Source organism: Xenopus tropicalis, chromosome 5 (genome assembly GCF_000004195.4).
Source record: "Xenopus tropicalis strain Nigerian chromosome 5, UCB_Xtro_10.0, whole genome shotgun sequence".
Classification (NCBI taxonomy): Eukaryota; Metazoa; Chordata; class Amphibia; order Anura; family Pipidae; genus Xenopus; species Xenopus tropicalis.
The window spans coordinates 137321953-137336933 of NC_030681.2; the positions used below are offsets into that span (position 1 = coordinate 137321953).

At 42.7% G+C, this 14981-nt stretch overlaps 1 long non-coding RNA gene across 1 annotated transcript; it reads left to right on the forward strand.

Moving 5' to 3' along the window:
- The first annotated feature begins 3236 nt into the window (after positions 1-3236).
- Positions 3237-12587, forward strand: LOC116410811. Its single transcript, XR_004222648.1, has 3 exons — positions 3237-3372; positions 4727-4915; positions 12378-12587. It is a non-coding gene; the product is annotated as an uncharacterized LOC116410811 (long non-coding RNA).
- Positions 12588-14981: the final 2394 nt, after the last annotated feature.

Consider the following 14981-nt stretch of genomic DNA (forward strand, 5'->3'; position numbering starts at 1 on the left):
TACCCCTGTATTCCCTCACTTGTACTGAGAGCTATCTCCCATACCCCTGTATTCCCTCACTTGTACTGAGAGCTATCCCCCATACCCCTGTATTCCCTCACTTGTACTGAGAGCTATCCCCCCTACCCCTGTATTCCCTCACTTGTACTGAGAGCTATCTCCCATACCCCTGTATTCCCTCACTTGTACTGAGAGCTATCTCCCATACCCCTGTATTCCCTCACTTGTACTGAGAGCTATCTCCCATACCCCTGTATTCCCTCACTTGTACTGAGAGCTATCCCCCATACCCCCGTATTCCCTCACTTGTACTAAGAGCTATCTCCCATAACCCTGTATTCCCTCACTTGCTAAGAATCCATCCAGCCCCTTCTTGTACCTATCTAATGTATCTGCCAGTGCAACTGATTCAGGGAGGGAATTCCACAGTTTCACAGCTCTCACAGTAAAAAATCCTTTCCTAATATTTAGATGGAACCTCCTTTCTTCTAATCAGAATGGGTGCCCTTGTGTCAGTTGGAAGGACCTCAGAGAGGTTATTATACGATCCCCTTATATATTCATACATAGTTATCATACCCCCCTTCTCCAGTGTAAACAACCCTAACTTGGCCAGTCTTTCCTAATAACTTTCCATACCCTTTACCAGCTTAGTTGCCTCTGTACTCTCTCTAACTCAATCATGTTCCGTTTGAGCACTGGAGACCAAAACCTCCTACTGTGAATCTATACCCCATTTAATACAGCTCAAAACCTTGTTCCCCTTGCAGCTGCTGCCTGGCATTGCTTGCTACAGCCAAGTTTATTATCTACAAGGACTCCAAGTTCCTTCTCCCATTAAGGGTATAAGTGGCTGCATATTTTTACATCCCAGGTGCATGACCTTACATTTATCCACATTAAATCTTATCTGCCACTTAGCCGCCCAGATTGCCAGTTGGTCAAGATTCTGCTGCAAGGATGTCACATCCTGAATAGAATTGATTGGGCTGCAGAGTGTCATCTGACAAGCTACTGTCTTCTTAATAAAAAGGGAAATCATTTTTAAAATATAAAATGTTTTGCTTATAATGGAGTCTATGGGATATGGCCTTCCTGTAATTTAGAACTTTCTGGATAGCAAGTTTCCAGATAATCGATCTCATACCTGTACATGGATGTTGGTTGGCACCGGCAGGCTAGCATACACACACACAGATTATCTATGAAACTTTGTATTGTATGCTATTTTCTGTAAGTGTATGGCCAGTTTAGGAAACATATAATCTCCATGCAGCTTTGAGAGGCCAACAAAAATATGCTGGAGGCCAGTATAGTGGCTAATTTGGCCACCTAATGCACCTGTGGGACTGAAGAGATTTTAGAACAATGTTGAACAAGGCGTCTCCCCTATGTATCCATATTAAATACATAATGATAAGAGGTATGAGGTAATGCACCTGGGGAACAGTAGGCCTAGTGTCTGGATGGGTGGGTGAGGATTAGAACAAGCATTTGGATGGTATTATGCATCCCTGTGGTTTGTATGGGGAGGCTAACAATAGAGCCACTATATCGTTTGTGTTTGGATGTTGTTGCTTTCGATAGAGTGTTTGAATAGGATAGGGGTGTTGCTGTAGCTCTAGTGTCTGGGTAGTAATGAGACTTATGAATCTATATGGAAGGCTTCTTATACAGGCACAAAGGAGATAATGAGATGGGAAACTGAAGCTCACTGTGGAGAGGAAGAAAGCGAGAGGGTCCAGTGTGGAGGAAAGAGGAAAATGGTTTTGGAGCTCACTTAAGGCTCTATGGTTGGAAGAGGGAAATATGATCAGAAGAGGAACAGTGGGAAACGGATGTGATAGAGTATGAATTCCTGGGCGTAGGGCGGGGTTATGGAACGTCCCCTGCAAGATCCATTTCCAGTCCATGTTTGATCTTCTTTTCTGGATTTTTACTTTACACTTAAACGTCACAAGGAACAGTATGGCACTTAAGTAAGGCACTGGCTACTATATACCTTATAACTAAACCCCATGGAGTTAGAAGCTGTTATATGTTTAAAAACATATATCAGTTGCCATTTTTCACATAAATATTATGAGACAGACATGAGGGTTATGATCTGTGACCAAGAATTAAAAGTCAGCTAAATAACTTTTCCAGTGTCAGTGGGCCCTCCTGCTTCTAACCATTTGGCCTACATGGTCATCCCTTATTTCTGTAGGGAAACAAAGAGGCCAAATAGATTATACCTCCCGATTTTAACTGAACAGTCCCAATTTTAACAGCTCAGCCCTCAGTCCCAGATTCTTACTGAAAAGTCTCTCATTTCCCTTTGATCTCCTGCACTGAACTCTAAAACAGATACAAAGTTTCTCAAACTTAATTAGATAAGTAGTTTTTGGCAGAGATCCCAGAATACTTAACCCCTGCACTGAGATACAATTGTAACTAATAAGCTAAACAGGTCTCTTGGGGGAACTGACTTGCATCTCTACAGGGCAATTTCACCTTTTTAGCAAAACTGTAATAACACATAAAACAAGACACCAAAACAGCCAGAAATGTGTTCAAACTTTAAATTTCCTGCTAAATATTGTAACGTGGGAGTGGTATATAAGGGGTGTGATCACAAAAATGGGCGTGGCATTTCTTTTTGTCCTTCTTTACATTTTACAAATGTTGGTTGGTATGATACAGTAGATGGAAGGATAGATTATTGTATGTAAAAAAAAAACAGAATTGAAGAATAAAGAGGCTGTGCAAGGAGAGAAGGAAAAATAGTTTGGCTCTCATACAGGCTATCTACTATTATGCCAGGAAGGAATTGAAGGAATCATATATAAAGAGCTAAACATTCTGAATTTATACCCAATAATTCTCAGATAACAAAAAAAGCTTGTACTCCATTATATGTGTTAAAGGGCAGCCAACGCTGACCAAGTTTGTGCCTTAATGGGGAATATTGCCCATAGCAACCAATCAGATCTTTGTTTTTGTTTTCTAACTTGTAGGTGACCGTTCAAATCTAATTGCTGATTGGTTGCTATGGGCAACATCACCAGTGATGTTTTTCTCCAATGTTAATAAAGGCACTCAAAAGCATGTGAGGGCACACACATTAGGGTGCATATGTTCCTCTGACCAAACGAGTAGCTGTTGATATGGCAACTGTCATAGTGGATATCCAAAACAACATCAGGTTCTGTCACGTAGTTGAGATAACAAGCACTTGTCCCAAACAGTTCACTGAAGTTCATTGTAGCGCACACGTGACCTGCATCGGGGCCCTAATTAAGCACGTGCCACTTCACAAGGACAGTTATGCATAGCATACACAGTAAGGGACATATTGATCAAGGGGGGAAATAGAGCTCCTCACAAAGGGTAAATTCTCAACTCTCTAATCTCTTATATGGGGATTTTATGGGCATATTTATCAAAGGGTAAAAGTATAGCCCTGTTTGATTGGCCAGGCAGCGCCACCTGACCCGGTTACTGACGTTAATATGGCTCCTCGGTTGGAATCACTGGATTACCATTTTGCTACAAGCCAACTTGCATTCATTATTGAGTGCATTCATATTCATTGTTACATTTGATAGTACAGGTATCGGACCCCTTATCCGGAAACCCAGGTTCCAAATTATGGAAAGGCCATCTCCCATAGACTCCAATTGTAATCAAATAATTTACATTTTTAAAAATGATTAAATTTTTCTCTGTAATAATAAAGTAGAACCTTGTACTTGATCCCAACTTAGATATAATTAATCCTTATTGGGGGCAGAACAGTCCTATTGGGTTTATTTAATGGTTAAATGATTCCCTTTTCTCTGTAATAATAAAACAGTACCTGTACTTGATCCCAACTAAGATATAATTACCCCTTATTGGGGGCAGAACAGCCCTATTGGGTTTATTTAATGGTTAAATGATTCCCTTTTCTCTGTAATAATAAAACAGTACCTGTACTTGATCCCAACTAAGATATAATTACCCCTTATTGGGGGCAGAACAGCCCTATTGGGTTTATTTCATGGTTAAATGATTCCCTTTTCTCTGTAATAATAAAACAGTACCTGTACTTGATCCCAACTAAGATATAATGAATACTTACTGGAGCCTAAACAATCCTGTTGGGTTTAATTACTGTTTAAATAATTTTATTAGCAGACTTAAGGTAGGATATCCGAATTACAGAAAGACCCCTTATCTGGATAATAGGTCCCATACCTGTACATATATATAAATACAAGCTATTTAGCTCAGCTTATTGGATCGATTTTTCATGACACAAAAGCCAACGGCATTTCATTGGCAGAAGTGCAATTGTTAGATTTCAGTCTCCTGCCAGAGTCCACACCTTTTACCAGAAAATCTTTCCTCATCGCTCTGCCCTGAGGTCTCGCTGAGAGAATGAGATTTATCATTTTTGAAAAGTACCTAAAAGGACTTGGGAAGGAAGAAATTGCTCTGCGGAGAGTACCTGTTTGTCCTGTTCTGAATGGCTGCTGTGACTGCCGGCACAGAATGTATACACTGCATACTAAACTCCAGCCATTGTTAAAGTGACACTGATATGTTCTTATCATCGATAGGAATGTGTCAGGGTTTCTTGGAATGAAGGGCCACAATCTAGTTTTTCTACAAAACTCCCTTCAAGCCAGTTTTTATACACTATAACATATAAAATTAGCACTTGTGATAAAGACATTTTTTCATCAATGCGTTCCCACAGGCCTCAATTGAAGACCAGGGGGCCTTTGTCATTGCAGGACAGCAAGGACCCCAGGCTGAGAAAGTAAATGCGATTAATCTACTGTGCTCCAGCTGTTATCAACTCCATACTCAGCAACCCATGGCAGGCCTCAAGTGCAGGGAGTTGCAGTTAAACAAAAGGTGGACAGACACAAGTGTGACATCTCTGGTGTGTATGCTAAACATTGTACATTTACCAGCATTTTCCCCCCATGGTACCCTAGTAATACTGAAGGCTCAGGGCAAATATTTCTTCTCTACTCTAAAACCAAACTTAGGGAACTAATGTCAGTGATCCCTCTACCCTACATTAAAGGGAAACTTTACCCCCAGAATGAATACTTAACCAACAGATAGTTTATACTATGCTAAGTGAAAAGAATCTTGCCAAACTGGAATATATATATATATCAGTAAATATTGCCCTTTTACATCCTTTCCCTTGAGCCGCCATTTAGTGATGGGCTGTGTGCCCCTCAGAGATCAGCTGCCAGGAAATAATGCAGCTCTAACTGTAACAGGAAGTAGTGTGGAAGCAAAAGATAGAACTCTGCCCATTCATTGGCTGATGGGGCCTAGCATGTATGTGTGCCTTGGCTTGTTTATGTGCACTGTGAATCCTATGATTCCAGGAGGTGGCCCTTAGTACTTAAAATGGCAATTTTCTATTTAGGATTACCCAATGGCACATACTACTAATAAAGTATATTTTTATGAAAATGGTTTATTTAGATGAAAGAGAGTTTTCTGTATGTGCTGGTTTATGCAATATATTTTGATAGAGGCCTACTATGTTTGAGGGTATAGTTTTCCCTGTCCCTGAAGAGATAAGATTGCTGTTATTACATGTAAACTTTCAAGCCCCCACATACTCAGGGCTGCCATCATGGGGAGGAGTCCTGTCAGGGACCCAGTCACATTTGGAGGGGGGGGGACAGAAATATGATTTGTGGGCAGGGTTTGGGGTGGAATGGGTGTATTTAGGTGTAATGGGGTATAGCAAGGACAGGGTGTGGCCTATTTAGACAAAGCATTTTTCTTAAATTCTAATTAGACGGCAAGTTTCACCCCCCTGGGGCCAATGGTAGACAGTGGGCTAATAGCTTTGGCCCTGCTAACTAAGAAGCAAGGAGCCCAATCATTTGTGATGGTGGCTCTGCCCTTACTGATATTGCAAGCAGAATACAACCTGCCATGCTTGGTTTGCAGATCAGAGCACTTATTGGCAGGATAATGGGGAAAGCCAACTGTGCTGGGGCACAGTATTCCAGTATATACTTTCTTCTGACAGGACTATTCTGGCACAAGGACACAGTGTGCAATAGGCATGTATTTTCTGTTTAGCTTAAACCTGGTTTTACAACAACATTAAATGAGCAGGAAAAAAAAGCCTCATAGAAGCTGCCAAACAAATCTGAAATGTCTTGACAGAAAAAATCTCTAGGCTACAAAATGCTATTATAAGCACAGTATTCTCATTAAAAGCCTGTGCTTTCTTTTCTCCCAGAGGGCAGAGTCCTCGTGAGACTGGCCCTCTGGCACAACATGTGATAGAGCTAATCTGTCTTCCCTTGGACAGCACTGCGAATATGCAAACCCAGGTGGCACTAATAGGTTTACTGTAATAAGTGCGGAATTGGATACAGTGTGTTACACAGAGAGAAATTCCCACACATCCCTTCTGTGTCTGTAAAGCCTTAACCATCGGGCACTACTACAAAGCACCGTGCATAGAATTTATTTAGCTCATCAAACCCGCACTCTTCTGGCAAACTCATTAAGGACTCTTTTTTCTTTATTTAGTTCAGTTATTTGCAAGGGCAAGTTTAGAGCAGGGGGAGAGGGGATTTGCCCTAGTACCCCCAGCTGTAGTATTATTCAGTAGTTGTAACAGTGAGGATAATTGTAGTGGTAGGAAGAAGGGACTTAGTGAGATAGTAGCCTCTGGGAAGGGACTGTGGCTGTGGGATAGCAGGTATAGTAAGGAGAGATGGTGCCTATAGTAACAGTGGGGGGATAATAGCCTCTGGGAAGGGACTGGGGCTGTGGGATAGCATGTATAGTAGGGAGAGATGGTGCCTATAGTAGCAGTGGGGGGATAATAGGCTCTGGGAAGGGACTGGGGCTGTGGGATAGCAGGTATAGTAGGGAGAGATGGTGCCTATAGTAGCAGTGGGATAATAGCCTCTGGGAAGGGACTGTGGCTGTGGGATAGCAGGTATAGTAGGGAGAGATGGTGCCTATAGTAGCAGTGGGGGGATAATAGCCTCTGGGAAGGGACTGTGGCTGTGGGATAGCAGGTATAGTAGGGAGAGATGGTGCCTATAGTAGCAGTGGGATAATAGCCTCTGGGAAGGGACTGGGGCTATGGGATAGCAAGTATAGTAGGGAGAGATGGTGCCTATAGTAGCAGTGGGGGGATGATAGCCTCTGGGAAGGGACTGGGGCTGTGGGATAGCAGGTATAGTAGGGAGAGATGGTGCCTATAGTAACAGTGGGGGAATGATAGCCTCTGGGAAGGGACTGTGGCTGTGGGATAGCAGGTATAGTAGGGAGAGATGGTGCCTATAGTAGCAGTGGGGGGATAATAGCCTCTGGGAAGGGACTGTGGCTGTGGGATAGCAGGTATAGTAGGGAGAGATGGTGCCTATAGTAGCAGTGGGGGATAATAGCCTCTGGGAAGAGACTGGGGCTGTGGGATAGCAGGTATAGTAGGGAGAGATGGTGCCTATAGTAGCAGTGGGGATAATAGCCTCTGGGAAGGGACTGTGGCTGTGGGATAGCAGGTATAGTAGGGAGAGATGGTGCCTATAGTAGCAGTGGGGGGATAATAGCCTCTGGGAAGGGACTGGGGCTGTGGGATAGCAGGTATAGTAGGGAGAGATGGTGCCTATAGTAGCAGTGGGGGATAATAGCCTCTGGGAAGGGACTGTGGCTGTGGGATAGCAGGTATAGTAGGGAGAGATGGTGCCTATAGTAGCAGTGGGGGGATACTAGCCTCTGGGAAGGGATTGGGGCTGTGGGATAGCAGGTATAGTAGGGAGAGATGGTGCCTATAGTAGCAGTGGGGGGATAATAGCCTCTGGGAAGGGACTGGGGCTGTGGGATAGCAGGTATAGTAGGAAGAGATGGTGCCTATAGTCGCAGTGGGGGGATAATAGCCTCTGGGAAGGGACTGTGGCTGTGGGATAGCAGGTATAGTAGGGAGAGATGGTGCCTATAGTCGCAATGGGGGGATAATAGCCTCTGGGAAGGGACTGGGGCTGTGGGATAGCAGGTATAGTAGGAAGAGATGGTGCCTATAGTCACAATGGGGGGATAATAGCCTCTGGGAAGGGACTGGGGCTGTGGGATAGCAGGTATAGTAGGAAGAGATGGTGCCTATAGTAGCAGTGGGATAATAGCCTCTGGGAAGGGACTGGGGCTGTGGGATAGCAGGTATAGTAGAGAGAGATGGTGCCTATAGTAGCAGTGGGGGGATAATAGCCTCTGGGAAGGAACTGGGGCTGTGGGATAGCAGGTATAGTAGGGAGAGATGGTGCCTATAGTAGCAGTGGGGGGATAATAGCCTCTGGGAAGGGACTGTGGCTGTTGGATAGCAGGTATAGTAGGGAGAGATGGTGCCTATAGTAGCAGTGGGGATAATAGCCTCTGGGAAGGGATGGTGCCTATAGTAACAATAGAGAAAATGTTATCCTTAGTACAGGCATAGGATATATTATCCAGAATGCTTTGGTCCTGGGTTTTTTGGATAAGGTATCTTTTCATAATTTGGATCACCACACCTTGAGTCTGCTAAACATTTAAGCATGAAATAAACCCAGTAGGACTGTTGTGTCACCAATATGTATTCATAAAGCTTGGTTAGGATTAAGTACAAGGTACTGTGTTATTATTATAGAGAAAAGGCAAATCATTTTTCTGAATAACAGGTAAGGGATCCCATACCTGAACCACTTTTTATTAGTGTTAGTAAACCTATGTGCTTTAATGTGTTACAGATCAATTCTCAGCTGTTGCTGCCAGGAGTTGCACGTTAACAAAAGATAGAGAGCTGTCCTCCTCTGATTTTATATTTTTAATTGTCAACCCTGGAAACCCAGATTAATCATGACAACTGCAAATGTATATAAATATTTATGCAGCCATACCCTACAGCAAATACAGTAAATCTGCAGTACAAAAGGCAGGAGAAAATGAATTGAGAACATAAAACACATTTTAGTATATTTCCTTTGTATCTGTAATAATAAAACAGTACCTTGTTCTTGATCCCAACTAAGATATAATTACCCCTTATTGGGGGCAGAACAGCCCTATTCGGTTTATCTAATGTTTAAATTATTCCCTTTTCTCTTTAATAATAAAACAGTACCTGTACTTGATCCCAACTAAGATATAATTACCCCTTATTGGGGGCAGAACAGTCCTATTCGGTTTATTTCATGGTTAAATGATTCCCTTTTCTCTGTAATAATAAAACAGTACCTGTACTTGATCCCAACTAAGATATAATTACCCCTTATTGGGGGCAGAACAGCCCTATTGGGTTTATTTCATGGTTAAATGATTCCCTTTTCTCTGTAATAATAAAACAGTACCTGTACTTGATCCCAACTAAGATATAATTACCCCTTATTGGGGGCAGAACAGTCCTATTGGGTTTATTTCATGGTTAAATGATTCCCTTTTCTCTGTAATAATAAAACAGTACCTGTACTTGATCCCAACTAAGATATAATTACCCCTTATTGGGGGAGAACAGCCCTATTGGGTTTATTTCATGGTTAAATGATTCCCTTTTCTCTGTAATAATAAAACAGTACCTGTACTTGATCCCAACTAAGATATAATTACCCCTTATTGGGGCAGAACAGCCCTATTGGGTTTATTTCATGGTTAAATGATTCCCTTTTCTCTGTAATAATAAAACAGTACCTGTACTTGATCCCAACTAAGATATAATTACCCCTTATTGGGGGCAGAACAATCCTATTGGGTTTATTTAATGTTTAAATGATTTTTGAGGAAATCCCGCAGTTATTAAGAGCCAAAAGGGCCACTGTATACTCTGTTTTTGTGCTGTTTTATGTGCAATATAAAAACAGAGTATACAGGGATGTATGCCTGTAACCCTTAAAGTGCCAGGCATTATGAGAAGCTTGCATCAAGGCAATAAGCTTTTCTCCATAGAATTCAATAGGGTCTCCATGTTAATCTATCATGGGTGGCAATTACAGGGTTTATTCAGATACAGTGAAATATATATTTGGTCAATGAATTCTGCATGGCTGAATAGAATTCAGTGCAGTCTGCGACATGCCACTATGTTAAATTCTATTTAGCCATTTATTAAACGCATTTGGCATGTTACTGGTTTAAAGAGATGAGATAGCATCCCTAACTGGGCCTTTGGATGTTGGATGGTGGGAGTTGCAGTCCAACTGGTAAGCATCCCTTAGATTACTATAGGAAGCAGTGATAGGCAAATCAGAGAGTCTTGACCAACAATTTCCATGTCCCCTGTGCCTCATCTCTATCATTCTCAATAAACTCACTGGGAATAATGATTCTGTATTTGAAACCCTCTAAGATATGGACTGTAATGTGGAGTTATAGTTGACACAATTTTTTTTGGGGGGGCGCTTGGTCACATGTTGACTGAAAACACATTTCTGCTTCTCATTTATCCCGTATAAAAGCCCAGTAGAAGATATGAAGCTGAATAGCAGCATTGTGTTAAGCAATGGTTTCCTTCCCAGTCCCCCTTGGGATCATACAGTATATATAGTGGCTTGTATTCAGTTCTATGTACATCTGTGCAGAAGATATGAAGGCAAAAGTAAGAGCCAAACGTAATCTTTAAAATCAGTTTGGTACAATAAGGATGATGTGTGGGCTAGCCAAAACCAGCGGGTGGGGCGGGTTGGAGCGTGTGGGGGCCAGCATTCACACATCAGGTAGAAGAAGTAGGTGCCCATAGCCCCCCATTGTTGCACCCAAGGCACATGCCTCTCCTACCTACCCCTATATCCAGGCCTGGCTGAACTAGCCATGGCCTTACTATGCCCCACTTCTGAACTATGCCGCATTAGTGCCTGTATGCCACGACCCCTCAGTGATATCAGATATGGGCGGGTCACACAAAGGTCTATGAATACTGCCAGTTTGCCAGGTTAGTTCAGTTGTGAGTTGGCAAGTTAGATTTTTATTTTTTTTTTAGTATTAAAAATACAAATAAAAAATACAAACCCCCATTTTCAGGGGCACTGCTACCATGAGGCAAGTTCACCTCAGATGGCAGCACCCCCAAAGTTACCAGGGGCAGCAATAAGCAGCATCACAGGAGTCACCTCAGGGCGGCTCCGGGGTGAAAATCGACCCTGTCCATATGTAATAAAAGGCACTCAGTTTGCCTAGGAGCAGTAACCCATAGCAACCAATAAGATAATTGCTTTTAAACAGGTAATCAGTAAATGCTACCTGATGAAAGGTTGCTATGGGTAAGCCATAGCAACCAGTAAGATATTTGCTTTTAAACAGGTGACCAGTAAATTTTACGTGCATATAGGTTGCTATGGGTTACTGCTCCTGGGTCAACTTAGTACCTTATATTACATAACCCTCACTGTAAAACTTGGAACAAGCTAATTTATTGTACATCAAATAATATTCCATAAAAATTGTGTGTAAAGGTGACTACTTTGGCACTTTGACAGGCCCTGTGACAGGCCCACTAAGTACAGAACAATTATTCCAGTTTTATAGACAACTACATTACATATATGCCATGTAAAGATCTCCAGTTTTGCAGCTAGGGTCCAAGTCATTGGGCAGAGGAACAAATGCAATAAGTAAAATACAAGAGACCCTTCCATTCTGGAGCATTAGGTACAGTACAGTGTGATTCCTACACAGCCCAATATCTCCCAGGAATGGCAGGTGTTAGTCCCAGTCCTGGCAGGTATAGTCAAGCAAATGAATCAGTTAATATATAAAGCCAAAGGGCCACCAAACCTACCACTCAGCAGCTAGCAGAGGGCTTTTTCCCTTCCCTGTGTGTTTTATACAGGGATTTTAAGAGCAATTTTATGACAGGAGCAGATTAACCCCTAAGGTACAGATATAGAATCTCCCATTGGCCCTGCTAGGAATTCCTTAGTAGAATATAGTTCTCTACAGTGGGGCAAAGCAATAATAAATCATAGAACTCAGACTTCTTATTATCTGGTACATGCAGCTGTTCTGCTGATTATACATGGATAAGCTTATTGGGTCCATGATCAAAATTCCTAGTTATTCGTCTGAAAATGTTTATATGGTTACCAATGTTTATATAGTAATATTAAAGCCAGTAGTATAAAAAGCTGAGAAGCAGACCCTGCAGCTGTGGGGGGGGGGGTCCACCAAGGCAAAGGGGTAGGAAGGGTGTGGGCAGGGTAGGAAGTGAGTGGCGGGGGGACCAGGGATCACACCCCATTAGGGGATGGCAGGGGAGCAGTTAGCTGTGGTAGTTGCACTATGTACAAATAAATGACAGGCCTTAGCTGTCCCTGTGTGTTGGGATTTGTATTTCAACAATAGCTGAAGGGCCACAGTGTATAACACTCTTATCTTGCTTTACTATCAAGGATACCTGTTTCCCTGCCTCGCTGACGCACTTAATGGCTCCAATAACAGAAATCTACTGTGGAAACTTCTTCCATCATTCAGCGAGGGATTTTGGATTTCAGCCCTCATACTGGAAAATGTTCTTAGAGGAGTAACTAAGATATTTGGACATGAGCCCAATAAGCTTGGACCTTGTCATCATCTGTGTATAATTAACTGCTTTTCCAATAAAAGGCTCAATTTTCCTAGTCCTAGTAACCTATAGCAGCCAATCAGATGTGTGTTGTCAAAGAGCTGACCAGCAAAGAGCTACCTGCTAACTTGTTGCTATGGGTTATTAGATCAGTAGGAAACTTTTCATCTTGTATTACATTAACCCCCAACATTCTGTACTACTCAAGGCAAAAAAGGACAGCATACGGGTATGCCAGCCCAAGGCTAGTGACAATAAAAGAGACTGGCTAACCAACCAACACTAAAATAAGCAAGAAGTCATGTAGTACAGTGGACTTCATGGTCATTCCAAAAGAAGGACCCGGTAGGTAGGTGCCCAGGTATGAATTAAAGGTGTCCAGGACACTTATTCCAGTTTTAAGGGAAAATATATGAAGGTAGGCTGAACACCATGTGAAATCTATGCCTCCCTACATGTGCAATGGATGTGTTCTACTTGGAATACGCTTACATCTTTCTTCCATGCATCACTGATTCAAACACAAAATAACAGAATGATATCTGCAGGGGCAACTCTTAGTTTACATACTAGAGCCTCGGCCCTAAAGCTACTAGCAATATGCCACCCACACACAGATATATGTGTATAGATACACACATACAGTATTAAAAGGGCCTCATTTGCAAAGTGCAGTGGCTGTTAAAAATAATGCTTGATGCCAATGTTGTCAATAGGAAAAAACAATAAAAATATAGGCCAGCATTCTTTTTCCTAAAAAGGTGGCAACACTACCTGACCCAAAATTTGAACTATGGACGACACCAACACTGGACTTAGGGGTCAGGGCTGAAACTAGGGGAAGGCACGTGCCATGGGCACAACCATGGGGGGCACTAGGCACCAACCTCTTTCTTCACCTACCCATACTCTGGGACCTCATTCTCTACTGCTGCTTGTCAGTGCCGCTCCAGTGTGCGCTCCCCCCATCCACGCACTGGAGAAGCAAAGGGTGGCCAGTTGGGTTGCCTAGGGTGCTTGGCCCGGCTCTGAACTAGGGTTAGGCAGAAGAGGCACTTGCCTTGAATGATACAGTGGGGAGGGGGGTGTTACCTAGGCATATACCTCTGCTGCCTATATGTTCCTTTGCTTAGTTTAAGATTGGAAAGGGGTGGCAGAAGAAGGATGAGTTGCTGAGTAGGTGGTGGGGTGGGTTAAGGGAGAGGCAGAGGGGAGATTTGCACAACAGCACAGGTGGGAGATGCCACTTTAAGGGCTTCCATTGGGTACGGTTCTGCGTTGGCATGGCCCTGAATTGGGTGACAAGTAGGTGTAGCCCCTTCCTGTCCCCTTACTTTCACATCCTTAAGACACAAAAATTATAGAACACTGATGGAATTTTTAATCCAGCATGAGGTGGCAATAGTAGATATGTCCCAGATGCAAGTGTTAAAGGTTAAAAAGCACAAAACTAGTGTTCTGGCATTTGCAAGAGATTAATAAATGCCCCCCTAATTACTATGGGAAATAAACTGTGGCTTCACAAAAAAATACTACATTTCCCTAGACACCCTGTCACCCTTTATCTGGGAGTTCTAGTTCAGCAACATTTGGAGAGTCTCAGAAACACCTAATGCAGAATTTGTCCCCTGCTTCATTTGCATGGGTTAATATCAGCAGCTGCTTATTTTTCTTTTTCCCTGAAGAAAGTCTCGAAAAATGTGTTACCCAGCAAACAATACAAGCCGAGCCTGACAAGCGGAGTGATAAGAAATATAATAGAGTGTGCGGCACGCGTGGTTTCTCAGGAGGCAGAGAGGTAGAATAAAAGGCAGTACGTGCAGCACCGAAGTATAAGCCAGGGAAAAAGCAAAGTCACAGACATAAAGAATTCTTCTGGCATTTTCTCAAAGGATCTTTTTCTCTGAAAACAAACTTGAACTTCTCTCAAATGAGGAAGCGCGGATGCACTGGGGAGGAAGCGCCGATAAGGAATGGAAGCCTCCACCTGTCGCAGGCAAATGTTTTCTGCGGGGCTGATGAAGTCGTAAAATAATATCACTATTCCATAAATGACAGCGTAAGAGTCTCCAATTGTTAATAAATGAAAAGAAAAATCAAGCAAAAGGGCCTCTGAACTCCATCTGCCGCCTAACCCCGAAGGATAAGCAGCTGGCGGGTGGGGCAGGACTACTTTACATTAAAGCAGGGGTCCCCAAACGTTTTAACCCATGAGCAACATTTAAATATAAAAAAGGTTGGGGAGCAACACAAGCATTAAAAAAGGTCCTGGGGGTGACCAAAAAAGTCTGTAATTGGTTATTTTGTAGCCCCTATATAGACTGGCAGCCTACAGGAGGCTCTGTTTGGCAGTACCCATGGTCTTTATGCCTCTACAACTTGCCTCCAAGTTAGAAATTCAAGACTGAAGACCTGCTTTGAGGCCACTGGG